Genomic DNA, 15937 nt, shown 5'->3' on the forward strand with positions numbered 1-15937 from the left:
TGCTATTTTGAGCCCTGAGGATAGGTGGTATTTTGATCTATCAACAGGGCAGGGAGTTAGTACTCAGCAAGCTAGAATTTCAGCAGGACTTCCAGAGTGTTCTGGACATCTCCAAAAGTGGATGGATGTCCTGTCATTTGGGCTGTGGCATCATCCATTCCTCTACAGTGTCTTCTGTAACCCCTTGCATCACTCTAAGCAGGACTCAGGGAGGCCCATGAAGCTCCACGTGCTCCTAGTAAGATGGCTTCTCCTGCAAACATACCACCATCCACCTCCTACAAACTGACCAAGAACCTTTTTTTTTTAATTTCTATTTAATTTGTTTCTTTAATTAACATCCAGTTAGTTAGCAAATAGTGCAACACTAATTTCAGGAATAGATTCCTTAGTGCCCCTGATCCATTTAGCCCCTCCCCCTTCCACCCCCCCCCAACCCCTCCAGGAACCCTCTGTTTGTTCTCTATATTTCAGAGTCTCTTATGGTTTGTCCCCCCTCCCTGTTTTTATATTATTTTTGCTTCCCTTCCCTTATGTTCCTCTGTTTTGTCTCTTAAAGTCCTCGTATGAGTGAAGTCATATGATATTTGTCTTTCTCTGACTGACTAATTTTCTTAGCATAATACCCTCTAGTTCCATCCACATAGTTGCAAATGGCAAGATTTCATTCTTTTTGCTTGCCAAGTAATATTCCATTATGCATATATATATATATATATCTATATATCTATATCTATATGTATAGATATAGATATGTCACATCTTCTTTATCCATTCATCCATCAATGGACATTGGGGCTCTTTCCATACTTTGGCTATTGTCGGTAGTGCTGCTATAAACATTGGGGTGAATGTGCCCCTTCGAAACAGCACACCTGTATCCCTTGGGTAAATGCCTAGCAGTGCAATTGTGGGGTTGGAGGCTAGTTCTATTTTTACTTTTTTGAGGAACCTCCATACTATTTTCCAGAGTGGCTGCACCAGCTTGCATTGCCACCAAGAGTGCAAAAGGGATCCTCTTTCTCCGCATCCTCTCCAACATCTGTTGTTGACTGAGTTGTTAATGTTAGCCATTCTTACAGGTGTGAGGTGGCATCTGATTGTGGTTTTGATTTGTATTTCCCTGATGATGAATGGTGTTGAGCAGTTTTTCATGTGTCGGTTGGCCATCTGAAGGTCTTCTTTGGAGAAGTGTCTATTCATGTCTTTTGCCCATTTCTTCACTGGATTATTTGTTTTTTGGGGGTTGAGTTTGACAAGTTCTTTATAGATTTTGGATACTAATCCTTTATCTGATATGTCGTTTGCAAATATCTTCTCCCATTCTGTTGGTTGCCTTTTAGTTTTGCTGATTGTTTCTTTAGCTGTACAGAAGCTTATTATTTTGATGAGGTCCCGATAGTTCATTTTTGCTTTTGTTTCCCTTGCCTCCGGAAACATGTTGGTAAGAAGTTGCTGCGGCCGAGGTCAAACAGGTTCTTGCCTGCTTTCTCCTCGTGGATTTTGATGGCTTCCTGTCTTACATTGAGGTCTTTCATCCATTTTGAGTTTATTTTTGTCTATGGTGTAAGAAAGTGGTCCAGGTTCATTTTTCTGCATGTCACTGTCCAGTTTTCCCAGCACCACTTCTGCAGAGACTGTCTTTATTCCATTGGATATTCTTTCCTGCTTTGTCAAAGATTAGTTGGCCATATGTTTGTGGGTCCATTTCTGGGTTCTCTATTCTGTTCCATTGATCTGAGTGTCTGTTCTTATGCCAGTACCATACAGTCTTGATGATTACGGCTTTGCAATACAACTTGAAGTCCTGGATTGTGATGCCTCCTGCTTTGGTTTTCTTTTTCAAGATTGCTTTGGCTAGTTAGGGTCTTTTCTGGTTCCATACAAGTTGTAGGATTGTTTTTTCTAGTTCTGTGAAGAATGCTGGTGGTTTTTGATAGGGATTGCATTGAATATGTAGATTGCTTTGGGTAGTATCGACATTTTAACAATATTTGTTCTTCCTATCCAGGAGCATGGAATCTTTTTCCATTTTTTTTTTTTTTTTTGTGTGTGTGTGTCTTCTTCAATTTCTTTCATAAGCTTTCTATAGTTTTCAGTATATAGATTTTTCACCTCTTTGGTTAGATTTATTCTTAGGCATTTTATGGCTTTTGGTGCAATTGTAAATGGGATCGATTCCTTGATTTCTCTTTCTGTTGCTTCATTATTGGTGTATAAGAATGCAGCCAATTTCTGTGCATTGACTTTATATCCTGCTACTGCTGAATTCATGAATCAGTTCTAGAAGTTTTTTGGTGGAATCTTTTGGGTTTTCCGTATACAGTATCATGTCATCTGCGAAGAGTGAAAGTTTGACCTCCTCTTGGCCAATTTGGATACCTTTTATTTCTTTGTGTTGTCTGATTGCTGAGGTTAAGACTTCCAATACTATGTTGAATAACAGTGGCAAGAGTGGACATCCCTGTCTTGTTCCTGACCTTAGGGGGAAAGCTCTCAGTTTTTCCCCATTGAGGATGATATTAGCATTGGGTCATTCATATATGGCTTTTATGATCTCGAGGTATGCTCCTTCTATCCCTACTTCCTTGAGGGATTTTATCAAGAAAGGATGCTGTATTTTGTCAAATGCTTTCTCTACATCTCTTGAGAGGATCATGTGGTTCTTGTCCTTTCTTTTACTGATGTGATGAATCACATTGATTGTTTTGCGGATATTGAACCAGCCCCTGCATCCCAGGTATAAATCCCACTTGGTCATGGTGAATAATTTTTTTAATGTATTGTTGGATCCGGTTGGCTAATATCTTGCTGAGGATTTTTGTATCCATAATCATCAGGGAAATTGGTCTATAGTTCTCTTTTTCAGTGGGGTTTTGGTCTGGTTTTAGAACCAAGGTAATGCTGGCTTCATAGAAAGAGTTTGGAAGTTTTCCTTCCATTTCCATTTTTTGGAACAGCTTCAAGAGGATAGGTGTTAATTCTTCCTTAAATGTTTGGTAGAATTCCCCTGGAAAGCCATCTGGCCCTGGACTCTTGCTGTGGGGGAGTTTTTTAATTATTAATTCAATTTCTCTACTGGTTATGGGTCTGTTCAAATTTTCTATTTCTTCCTGTTTCAGTTTTGGTAGTTTATATATTTCTAAGAATTTGTCCATTTCTCCCAGATTGCCCATTTTATTGGTGTATAATTGCTCATACTTTTCTCTTATTATTGTTTTTGTTTCTGCTGTGTTGGTTGTGATCTCTCCTCTTTCATTCTTGATTTTATTTATGTGGGTCCTTTCCTTTTTCTTTTTGATCAAACTGGCTAGTGCTTTACAATTTTGTTAATTCTTTCAAAGAACCAGCTTCTGGTTTCATTGATCTGTTCTATTGTGGTTTTGTTGTTGTTGTTTGTTTGTTTCGATAGCATTGATTTCGGCTCTGATCTTTATTATTTCCTGTCTTCTGCTTGTTCGGGGTTTTATTTGCTGTTCTTTTTCTAACTCTTCAAGGTGTAAGGTTAGGTTGTGTATCTGAGACCTTCCTTCCTTCTTTAGGAAGGCCTGGATTGCTATATACTTCCCTCTTATGACTGCCTTTGCTCTTCCCAGAGTTTCCTTGGCTTCCCTGCACTTTTTAATTTCCCCTTTAACTTCTTGGTTAGCCCATTCATTCTTTAGTAGGGAGTTCTTTAGTCTCCAAGTATTTGTTATCTTTCCAAATCTTTTCTCGTTGTTGATTTCGAGTTTCATAGTGCTGTTGTCTGAAAATATGCACAGTGTGATCTCGATCTTTTTGTACTCCTTGAGGGCTGATTTGTGACCCAGTACGTGATCGATTTTGGAGAACCTTCCATGTGGACTGGAGAGAATGTATATTCTGCTGTTTCAGTGTGAAATGTTCTCAATATATCTGTGAAGTCCATCTTGACCAAGAACAATTCTAAGAAAAGGCTACAAGCAGAGTTTGTTAATCACCTTCATAGAAAAAGCCACCACAGTTCATCCAATCATGCTTTAAATTTCTGCTTACCTCAGCCACTTCCAGAAGGTTAGGACTTCTGGATTCCATTGTTACTTGGGCTTTTATGTCTCTGTAGCCTCACAATCTCCTCATCTGACCCAGTCTGCCACCACTTCTCTGCCTCTCAAACCCTTCCACTCTTACATCTGGAACTTAGAGGCTGTTATGAGCCAAATTCCTTTCATCACAACATTTACTCCAAGGGCAGAGGTTCTTTTCCCCTCTCTTTCTAATGGAATCTGGCCATTGTCTAACAGCACTACTTCTCCAACAGCCTTCACTACCAACAACAATGTTTTTCTATGGCTCCCTACTACCCTAGGGCCTGGACATGTGGTGTTATTTAACTTGCTCCTCTTGGTTATTTCCACATAATTTCTCATCCTTTCTTCTTCAAACACACAGACTCCTTTGAGCCACATCTATCAGGTAGCACCATCAACTATCCCTCCTTGTTTCATTCGTGTAATAAGTATTCAATTAGGCCTCCACATATATTGAAAATATTAGCACCCAGCTCACTGCCTTTCTTGCCAAAATTAATCCTGCCCCTGTCATCACTCTTGGCAGCTTCAAAATCTAACAAGATAATCCATTCATCACTTTAGCTTCTCATTTCCAACAATCTTTCCTTCACTTCACCTTAGCCATCAACTCTCATGATCTTAACAACCTAGATCTCATAATCTCCATCTCCATAATTATATTACTTCCACTATCTTGACTTGAAGCATTGTACTCTCTGAACATCTTCTCTGTCTTTCTAATTCACATATTCTAACACCTTCCCATTCCAACAATTCTTTGATCTTTATTGGGACTTCCACTCCATTGACGTTAACACACCTATCAGTCCCCCTAATGTAATGGGCTTACATTCTTTTTTACCCAGTTAGATTCTGTGGATCACACGGGTTCTATGGGTCACAATCAGAGAGAGGTGGGTATTTCTGCCTCGGAGTCTCTGATGAAACTGTAGTCAAGACCGTGGTCATCTGAAGGCTTGACTGGGGCTATAGGATCTGCTTCTAAGTTGGCTCAACCACATGGCTGCCGGCAAGAGTCTTCAGTTCCTCACCACGTGGACCTCTTCATATGCTGTTTGTCTTCACCAAGGGCAACTGACTTTGTCCAAAGGAAAGAATCCAATGGTGAGAAGAAGAGGAGGCCGCAATACCTTTTATGACTGAGTCTCAGAAGACACACACTGCTACTTCTACTATATTGTTAGAAAACAAGTCATTAACTCCATTGTACGCTGAAAAAGGAGGAAAATTATACTCCACCTTTTGCAGGGAGAAGAGCAAAGATCCCATGTTCATATTTTTACATACCGTGATGCGACAATGTGCATATGTTATGTGTTCATAGGGAGAGGGTGGCAGGTGAAGGAGCAGGTAGGATCATGAGTTCCTTTTACAAATAGAAGCTGTGTATCTTTTTAGGATAAGATGACAAAACTATATTGCATCCTTTCAAACTGCTTCCATTGTTTAAAATTGTTCAATTGTTTGTTGACTAAAACCACCAGTGGATGCACACACCCATTTCGTTATGTGTCTAAAAATAAGCTTTCTAGTCCGTCCTAGATCTAAACACGTAGTTTCAGGCCAAACATGTTCTTTTCATCTTCACAATATGGATATGACTTATTTGGGGCTCTATTTTAGAACCACCTAGAAAATGGATCCAATCTCCCACGTGATCTATGGAACACAACGTTCAAAGGCAACGAATACAAATTAATCTGTACCAATTATCCTGCTTGTTCAGGCACTGAGCACCCCTGAAACTCTCCCCTACCCAGGTGTTTTTCGGATTCCCCAGGGGTAGTAACATCTCATGTCTCCTCAGCATTAAGTGCTCTCCTGCTCCCCGGCTCCAGCATTGTACCGAGGTAACTGGTCCCTGACTATAGGCAAGAGGCCCCAAGAGAAATACTGCTTCACCACACATCAGGTCTCCACTGATGGCTTCTCTAAACGCTGGGAGTACCAAAGCTGCACTATGATCTATGGCACTGTTTGGACCCTGAAACTCATAAATATTTCATGAACACGTGTCCTTTACTTTCTGGCTTTACCACCTGCGGTAGGTGGTAATACTGTTCAGGAAATATTTACGCACTTCCCCCTCCCTCATGACAGGAGAATATGCCCCCCACCCATTGCTGTTTGTCTCCGCCATGTGCCTTGCTTTGACCTCATGGTGGATGGAAGGTACTTCCCTACCTCTGGCTCTGGAGCTCAGTCATGTAACGTGTTTTTGTTAAAAGGATGTTAGTGTGTATGACATCACGGAAGCTTGAAATGTGAGCGGCATTTTAGAGTGGCACGTGTGCAGATCTTACGTGGCAATAGCCAATTTATAACTTCTTCTGTGATCTGAAAGTTAGTCTCTCAGGGGTGCCAGGGGGGTGGGTAGACACTAATCTGTCCCTTCCAATGTTTTGGCACACACTCTGTCCCCTTCAGACACTCCAGGACCAAAGTAATCAAAATGAAAGAAGGACCTAAGTCCAGTTTGGGACTCAACTCAGGTATCTTGGTACATTTGATACTTAGCTATCCTTGCTCTTTGTGAATCAGCTTGTAGCATTTCTTTAAAATGACATTTGGAATTAAAACTTCAGAACAACTTTTCACTACCACCTTCAAAAAGCACCTTTCCTATAGAGAGAAGTTTACTAGAGTTTTCTCTATTTAATTAGGCTCTCATGAATCATAGGATTTTCATATACGTGACCTCACCCTGCAGGGTCAGAGGTATCTTTGCTGGCAAATCTTTCACAAAGAAGGCATTTGTTTCAGAAACACACATTTAATTTAGATGAATTTTAACAGCCACAGTGCTTGATTCTGATGAAAATGTTTACTAGCAGCATCTCTGCTTTGGAACCATTTGTTTCTATTATTTTGACAGAAACAAAATTTGGTTGGTTGTTGTCTGGGATGTGAAGTGGTTTTGTAAGCATTTCAGCTTGATGCCCAGGCAGGCAGTCACAATAATTCTTCTCCAAATAAATGGGAACCACTGTTTTTCTATTCATTCCTTCAAGAAGAAAAGTTTAACCAGTGAAAGGATTTGCAAAACACAGCCTTACAAAAACCCTAAAGTGAATCTCAACAAAAGTTAGCACATTGTAAATATTTTGCAAAGGACTGAGCAATCTTTTCCTTCAATAAATAGTTGTCTGCACAGTAAAGAAATGAAAAATCCACAGACGAAAGCGTGTCGTTTCTTTTATAGTGGGGAACAGCAAATATTATTGAATTCGGCAGGACTTCACGGTACGCCTTATGAGTTATACGTAAGGTGGAAGGGGGGGTAAATTTCATGCCAACATATTAAGTGACATAGAAGTGACTTCTGTAATTAAATCATTTTTTTAATCATCAAAATTGAAAATAAGAGAAAACAACTTCTGAAGAAGTCCAGGGTCAATCAGCTAAATAAACTAAAGTCATTCAGTCAACTAGCATTGATTGGATTTTAGCAAGATGAAATTGACTTTGCTCCAACTCCACCCACTTCACAAACTAATTAAAAAAGCACATCAGCAACATCTTCAATCAGCTAAGCAAGATAAGTGGGCTTCAAAGCAATCAACTACAAAACTCTGTCAAGAATAGCAATAGATCCTCAAAGAACCTCCGAGAGCTTTCTGAAAGTTACTTGCGTCAATCGGAAGAACAAACCCTCACAAACATGGGCTTGTGACTTGGGGGGACCCTTTTGGACAAGGTGGCTGGCAGATAAAAAAGAAAATCACACACCAGCAGGGCATGTGTTAGCATCCAAGATCTCCGTCGACTTCGGCCCACCGAAATTTCCATCGAGCACGAGTGATAACAGTGCTTGGATCAGAAGGTCTTGCAGGGTCATTGGACAAATCATTTAAAATGTCTAGAAAGGTACGAGCTCCTATAGGCCTTAAATGGAATAGAGGATTATTAGATTACCTTTTGCAAGGAGCACTGGCTGTGGGTCAGTAAAAGACCTTGCATTGTGAGTGTCTCCCACTCTCTCTCCCATCCAAAATACCACAGAATATTTTGTTCATTTTAGCATAGAGGAAAGAATAAAAGAAGCACTTTGAGTTCACCTAATGGCACAAGAAATGTTTTTCTTCTTTCTGTGTGTTTCCATTCTCAAAGTACTGGAAATCTAATTTCTTGATAAAAGATATCTAACTAGTCAAAGCTCTGTTCTATTGACGATCCTAGGTAACAGGTTCAGGAAAAATCTAAAAACAGAAATTTCTTCCCTTGCACTCTCCGATGAAGAAAAAAAAGAAGAAGGAAAAAGGAAGGAGGGAGAAAAAAGAAAGAAAAGACACAGAATGACGTAAGAGACTGTCCACGACTAGTACGGTGTTAAGTTTTCTGGTCAACCTTTGGGTTGGTTGGGTGGTGATCTTTCTTTTCTCTCTCTGTCTTGCTCTCTCTCTCTCTATCATCAGTGATTTGTTTGTTTGTTTGTTTTGTTTTGTTTTTTATGGTCCAAGTCTCTATTCAGAATTTTTATTGCTTTATATGTGTGAAGATATTTTTAAACCTTTCAAAAAATAAATTTCTATGAAATACATGCATTCAGTGATTGCAGGGCTGCATGGGTGATAATTGGGACAGCTCAGGCAACAGGGACCAGTCAGCGTGTCTTAGAACACGAACCATGCACCAGATAACCTGAAAGTACTTAAATATCATAAGAGCTGCTACAGCAGTACCAGGGAATCTGCTAAATATCAGTGCTGCCCTTCTTTTCTGTGACTGTATATAAACACTCTTGCCTTCAGAAACTCATATCTAGGAACCAAGACATTTAAAACATATACTGAGGGGCGCCTGGGTGGCGCAGTCGGTTAAGCGTCCGACTTCAGCCAGGTCACGATCTCGCGGTCCGTGAGTTCGAGCCCCGCGTCGGGCTCTGGGCTGATGGCTCAGAGCCTGGAGCCTGTTTCCGATTCTGTGTCTCCCTCTCTCTCTGCCCCTCCCCCGTTCATGCTCTGTCTCTCTCTGTCCCAAAAATAAATAAACGTTGAAAAAAAAAATTAAAAAAAAAAAAAATAAAAAAAAAAAATAAAACATATACTGCATTTTTGAGCTGGAAGATAGTAAAGATTGGGAAGCCCAAGTCCTGGTTTTAGAAGAGTCAGGAGTGACATATTCCCACTTACATAGCTCTTTGTAGCAGAGTTCAGGCTAGATCTAGTATCTTCTAAACTGCATGGTATTATTTTCCAACAACATCAAGCAGAGAGTACTTATTACACTAAGTAGATTTCCTATCATGTTGGTGAATAGCTGGGGGAAAATCAATTTCAGGTCATCGATCAGAGAGTTAAAAGTCTTACTTAAGGTGTGAAATGTTACTGGTTCTCATGAAAACACAAATTTCCCTTACGTCCCACTCCTCCATCAAGGCGGTTGGACAGATAACAATAACGATGGGCATCTTATACCAAAAGAGCTCGGAAACGAAGAAAAAGCAATGTTTTCACAGGTCTGCTTTGTGGAAATGCTGTAGGAAGTCAACCAGTGAACCGCATCCCTCTCCAGCTCTGTTCTTCAAGAAGCACGATAGGGGCGCCTGGGTGGCGCAGTCGGTTAAGCGTCCGACTTCAGCCAGGTCACGATCTCGCGGTCCGTGAGTTCGAGCCCCGCGTCAGGCTCTGGGCTGATGGCTCGGAGCCTGGAGCCTGTTTCCGATTCTGTGTCTCCCTCTCTCTCTGCCCCTCCCCTGTTCATGCTCTGTCTCTCTCTGTCCCAAAAATAAATAAACGTTGAAAAAAAATTAAAAAAAAAAAAAAAAAAAAAGAAGCACGATAGTATTTTAGGAAGAGCATCGTCTTTGGAGGCAGGTGGATCTCATCTCTTCCCAGCCAATTCCTGGCTAATAGCCTTCTCAAAGTTTTCTAAGTGTTTCCCAGCATCCTGTCTCCCATGTCGTCCAGAACAAATCCTCCAGTTTCCTTTTGGTTTTCCTGTGCTGCTGAAATACTCATGATAGCACACCTCTTCTGGGCAGGTACTTTTCACAACAAACCCTACTGCCTCCTCCCTGGTCTAACAGTGAACTTACGGCTCACCCAATTCCCCATATCACAGTTGGGAAAGGATTAGGGAAGATGTGGTTTACCCCAAATGAATTGAAGTTTAGGGTGACGGGGAATAACTCCCAACCGCAACCATCCCCGTTCCCAGATTTCTCATTAGATCTCCTTAATTCGGTCAACACTCTGCCTGTCTCCAGCTTGTTTCTTTGTGCAGCGACCCAATCCTTCTCACCACTCAAATACTCTAAACACTCCCATGGCTTAACTTTATTTCACCACTTAAGGCCTTAAGGAAGAAAATGTCCTCTCTGCTAGTCCCAGGGGGAGCGTCTGTCCAGCCCTGGAACTTCCTCCTTTCAGGAGGACTGACAGTGATCAACCTTCCATCCAGAACAAAGTTGCCACCCGATGCATGTGACCTGGTGTCATAGTTCAGACGTGGCATTCACGAGAGTCAAAAGGGTATTTCCCAAAGTCTGGCATATTCAATTTCAACACCACATGTAGGACAAGAGTCACTCATTCCCAGTTGCTAAGACTAGCCCAGTTTTTTTTTTCCTTCCCCAAAGTATGTCTTCCAAATTAAAACATGAAAATATGGCAATTTGTATATCATTTCTGTCATGGTCTGGCCTCACGTTCTGATTTCCTGTGAGCAAGTTTTGGTGCTCTGTGTGTGTGTGTGTGGGTGGGTGTGCATGGATCTAATAAAAAGGGAAACAAATTGAAGGGATCCAAAGACAAATCATAGCCTGACCCTGAAAATAAGAAACTTCTTAGAAACCTGTAAGTGATAGGGTTTCAGCTTGAAAAAACTGTTTTTCCTCCAGTCCTCATGGGGGTATAGAGCAGTGTTTGTGGCTATTGTTAATCACAGTTGGATTAGTAGGATGAAACACTAGTTTGAAACATCCAAACGAAGTAAACGGACATCAGATACTAAATCTCAAGTGATAGTTCTTAGGAAAAAAATAAAGCAAAATACGGCTAAGCTTGTAGGACATGAAGGTAAAGAGCTACCATTTCTTAAGTGCCTATTACTGTGCATCTGGCCCTGTACCAATGATTTACTTCCACGTGGCAACCTTAAATGTTAGACCATTCCTATTTTACATATGAGGAAAGCATGTAATTTGCTTAAGACTTAGGCAGTAAAGAGCAGAACTGGAATTCGTATCCTGTCTATTTGATACAAAACCCAATGATCTTTCTAATAGCCCTCAACACGCTCTTCCATTTGCCTGACACCCGGGCAGACGATACATGATGATAAAGATGGCAATACTAAAGATGAGAAAAAATGAAGAAAACGAAGAGGTCAAGGAGTTTTAATAGCTTTTGGATGATTCACATATTTAGCGTGAGTACACGTACTAAGGGTAATGACAGAGTATTTCTTGTTTCCTTGCATTTCAATGCTGTGAAAACAAATCATGAGGCTTTGTTAATTCACCCATGCAAGTAACCTGGGCAGCAGTGATTGAGAACCTATAATGTGGCAGGCATGCCTATATGCATGAAGATATAGACAAGAAAATTAAAGATTTTTTTCTATTATTTCCAAGATTCTGTTGATCGTATAGTCTAGTAGGGGAACCGACAAGAAAATCAATAAGCTCTCTGCATTGCTAAAAGCACTCTAGACAAGGTAGGCAAGGGGTGATAGGAGAAGTGACTTAGTGACTCAGACTCATAGGATAAAGAAGTACTCCATTAGGCGCTGACTCAGGATCCTGAAAAACGAGTAGGCATTAACTAGGTCGACAAGGTATATAAGGAGAGGAAACAGCATAGGTAAGGCACTGAAGTGTGGCAAAGCTTGGTGTATCTGGAAAATTGTAAATAGGTCTCTTTGAAACTTGGATAAGTGACACTTGTACTCTAAGGTTTAGTCTCTTCACGGGTGTGTTAGAAACCATCAAGGTATCTTCTCTGTGCAAGTGGATGGTTTGTTTGAGCGAAGCAGATTCACACTTAGCAGAGTTCTTGGTCCTTGGCAAAGTCTTCATTAATGTGAGCTTTTGTTACGGAGAAGGTTGCAGACAATGGTGGATTATGGTTTGGGTTAACAGTCACAGAAATCCTCTGGGTCAAACTGACGTAAACAATGGAGGAGATTTCTGGGCTTCCGATAGGAAAAGCACAGAAGCAGGAAAAGCGCAGAAGCAGGCCAAGCCTCAGGCACGGTTCAGTCAGAGGCACAGCTAGTGGAAAGCTGGGAAATGTTTGACAACCAGCTCCAGGGGAGAAAGGAAGGAGGAGGAGGAGGAAGAAAGAGGAGGAAAGAGAGAAGGAGAAAAAGAAACAGCAGCCCTCACTTTCAGTGTTTGCCCATGATTATGGTGTAAACACTACCACAGTGGCCAGTTGCAAGCTCTATGCCCAACGGGAGGCTTGAGCTCACATGCTCTACTGTCTGAGCCGGCCAGGCGCCTCACAGGCTTCCTACAACTTTAACAATCAGCTCTCGGGACCTGGTCGGTACAAACCGGCTCCAGTACACCCTTGGATACGGCTCTGTTTCTTTGAGATTCTCTTCATCTATGTGTCTGCCATCTTCATCCGGAGGCTGACTTCTCTCATGATTCCAAAATGGCTGCCAGAGCAAAAGTTGCCCTTTTTTGTTCACGTGGCGGGGGGGGGGGGGGGGACGGGGAGGGAGTTCAAGAAGGATTGCTTCCCATACTATGGGTAAGAAGTCTCAAGTTTCACCCTGAATGGACCTCTCTGGAGCAGCCATTGGTTCAGAGGTTTACTCTGGTTCAGACCCACGAGGATAACATAGCTAGGGATGGGTCAGTCCCACCCTAATGACATCAAGAGAAAACCTGGATCCTCAACAGATATCTGTCGGGTGCTATCAGGAGGAGACCCCAGGGGGAGTGAATGCCACGCGAGCTACCGGAGTTTATACCTGGGGAGTTTATACCTCATTATGAGGAAGTTGCCCCCGGGGAGGCAAATCATTGAAAAATGAGTCTTTTAACATCAGATGCCTATCTTTATTTAACAAGCTAGCTCTGCTTTTACTATCGCGGCAGATGACATCAGGGAAAATTGTGTAGTACGTTAGCCTAAGTTTTAACTTCATATATTTTATAAACAGTCGGGACCTAACTTATAAAGAGGCAATTTACAAGGATCTTCTCATTTTGCAAATGAAAATTTGTTTTGATTCTCTAAGTTCCTGGCCATTTTGAGGAGGGGAAAAAAAAAAAAATGAACTCAATTAAACCTTGACTGAATGGTAAATGAGGTGGTGATTCTATTATGTCATCCACAAGATAATGCATAAGCAAGAGCGACCTCCAGGGCAATTAGCCCCCTGAGAGATTCTAGTATTTCAATAAGTCACAGAAATAAATTCTGAGCAATTGAAAGAATAAGAGGTCTATTCATTGTAATGTTCTTTCGCCCAAATTAAAAAAAAAAAAATTGTTGTGCATGTGTGTCTTTTTGCCTTTTTCTTTTCAAGTATTTCTTGAACTTCTTCGCAACTTTTCAGCCCAGCACATTTTGCCTCGGGCTGATTTTAAATTATGCTAATTGGAAGAGGGAAAAATGCTGGTAATGGAATAAAACGGAACGCTATTTCTTATAGCATCTGGTGCAATCTGAGCCATTTAAAAGTGCATCTTACGGAATAGAGCTCTGAATAAGCAATGCCAGTCTGATTACAAACAACATGGGTCTCATTAGAATCCGTCAATCTGATTGCTAGGTAGTGACATACTGCAGATTACTAGGCCATAATTGCCTCTTACATATTATGTGTATAATATATAGTTTCTCTGGTGTATGTTTAAGCCACTTTCTCTCATGGCTATCTTTTCCAGCTCTACACAAAGCAATGACTATGTTCTACTAAGTTGATTTTAACTGGGTCCTTAGGTCCTAATTCTATTTTCTCCTAAGTATTCATCAAGTTTTCTACAACAGCACTGTAAACAAAGAATTATGTTCAGGGCAATCGCCAGAAACAAGATATGTCAGGGGTCTATTACCCATTCAACGGGGAGCCGTCCATGGCTGAAGGCACTTCCTCCAAAGGGAAGGGTGAACTAACTGAGGCCAGAGCCCACGGTGTAGCTACACGTCTTAGGTTGGTGATTGAAGTGTGTCGTGCATTTTTGCTTTGCCAAAATCTCTTTGGTTCTTTACTAGGACTAGAAGAAGTCAGACATCTTAGCCTTGGTCATGAGTCCGGTGCAAATAGGTACTTGGAGTATGCCTTGGGTGGTGAAGGTAGAATGCGTGTGGTGGGTTGGGGATCAGGAAACTTGAGCTAAAATCTGTACTTCAGGGGGTGCATCCCTTTGCTTTTCTCTCCTTCAGTCCTCATCTGAAATCCCAAAGGATAGACAGAGGACTTTCGTTCCAACGAGACATGAGGAGGGTTTCGTTTTCAAATGTGTTTGGAAAATGCTACGTTAAATTGGCAAAACCAGTTTCTTCACAGCAGGACTTCTCAAAGCCCTCAATGTGCCAATGTGCTTTATGAATCTCCAAAAGAGGGTGATGGGATGCATCACGGTTTTCCCATCTTCATTGGCTGTAGAACCCTTCTTGCCCCAACCCGTACCATCCACTGAATAATATTCGTGAACGTCTTACCTGTCGAATGTTTTATCAAAATATGCGTTTTTCTCAGGGCACCTGGGTGGCTCAGTGGGTAAAGCGTCCCATTTCGGCTCAGGTCATGATCTCACGGTTCGTGAGTTCGAGCCCCTCATTGGGCTCTGTGCTGACCGCTCGGAGCCTGGAGCCTGCTTCGCATTCTGTGTCTCCCTCTCTCTCTGCCCCTCCCCGGCTCGTGCTCTGTCTCTCTTTCTTGCTCAAAAATAAACAAACATTAAAAAATTAAAAAAAAAAAAAACATATACTCTCGTGGTACATTTGGACCGCACCGACATTCACATGACCTAACTGGCTTGCGTAGACACCCATGTTTGCAGCCCCTGCTTCTTACAGAATTGATGACACTGAATTCTTGCAAGACCCTGACCGAGTAGAGAATTCTTCCTCTCGTTTCAAAGGTGAGTAAACTTAGTTTCGGGGAGATGAAGTGATTTGCTCAAGGTCGCCAGAGGGAGTGGGCAGCCAAGGTAGAGTTCACGTTAAATCTGCGTACTTTGTGATTACGTGATGCTCAGGCTCCACTTTCGTTCATTTTTCTCTTGCGCGTGGGGCCGTCTTTTGTTTCTGTTTGGTTAATGGTCAGCCTCTCTGTCACACACTGTCATCAAAGTGAAGAATGGCTCTTGAGAAGTGCCACCATCCATGATTTTTATGTCTGGAACACAAACGTGATTATTACAGAAAATCACTACTTCCTCCCCCACTCCGTATCAGATAGTCGTATTTTAGTGATAATAGATGACACTCTGTTTGTTTGTTTTTTTTTTTAATTTTTTTTTTCAACGTTTATTTATTTTTGGGACAGAGAGAGACAGAGCATGAACGGGGGAGGGGCAGAGAGAGAGGGAGACACAGAATCCGAAACAGGCTCCAGGCTCTGAGCCATCAGCCCAGAGCCTGACGCGGGGCTCGAACTCCCGGACCGCGAGATCGTGACCTGGCTGAAGTCGGACGCTTAACCGACTGCGCCACCCAGGCGCCCCAAGACGACACTCTGTTTTTAAGTGAACAGTAGACTTTGGAGATCAATTCTTACAAAACACAGTGCGTAAGGTGAACACTGTATTTCGGTTACAGTTTCTTTCAACAGAGCTTACCAAAAGAAAAAAAAAATCAACAGGACAAACCGATCAAAAATAAGCCACCCGGCAACAGAAGGGGAAAACAGTGCTTAAGAAAGAACGTACTGGCACCAAGGGGCGCGCCTGAGTGGCTCAGTCGGTTAAGCACCGG

The sequence above is a fragment of the Puma concolor genome, chromosome C1 (assembly GCF_028749965.1).
Source record: "Puma concolor isolate L17-30 chromosome C1, mPumCon1.1.hap2, whole genome shotgun sequence".
Taxonomy (NCBI): Eukaryota; Metazoa; Chordata; class Mammalia; order Carnivora; family Felidae; genus Puma; species Puma concolor.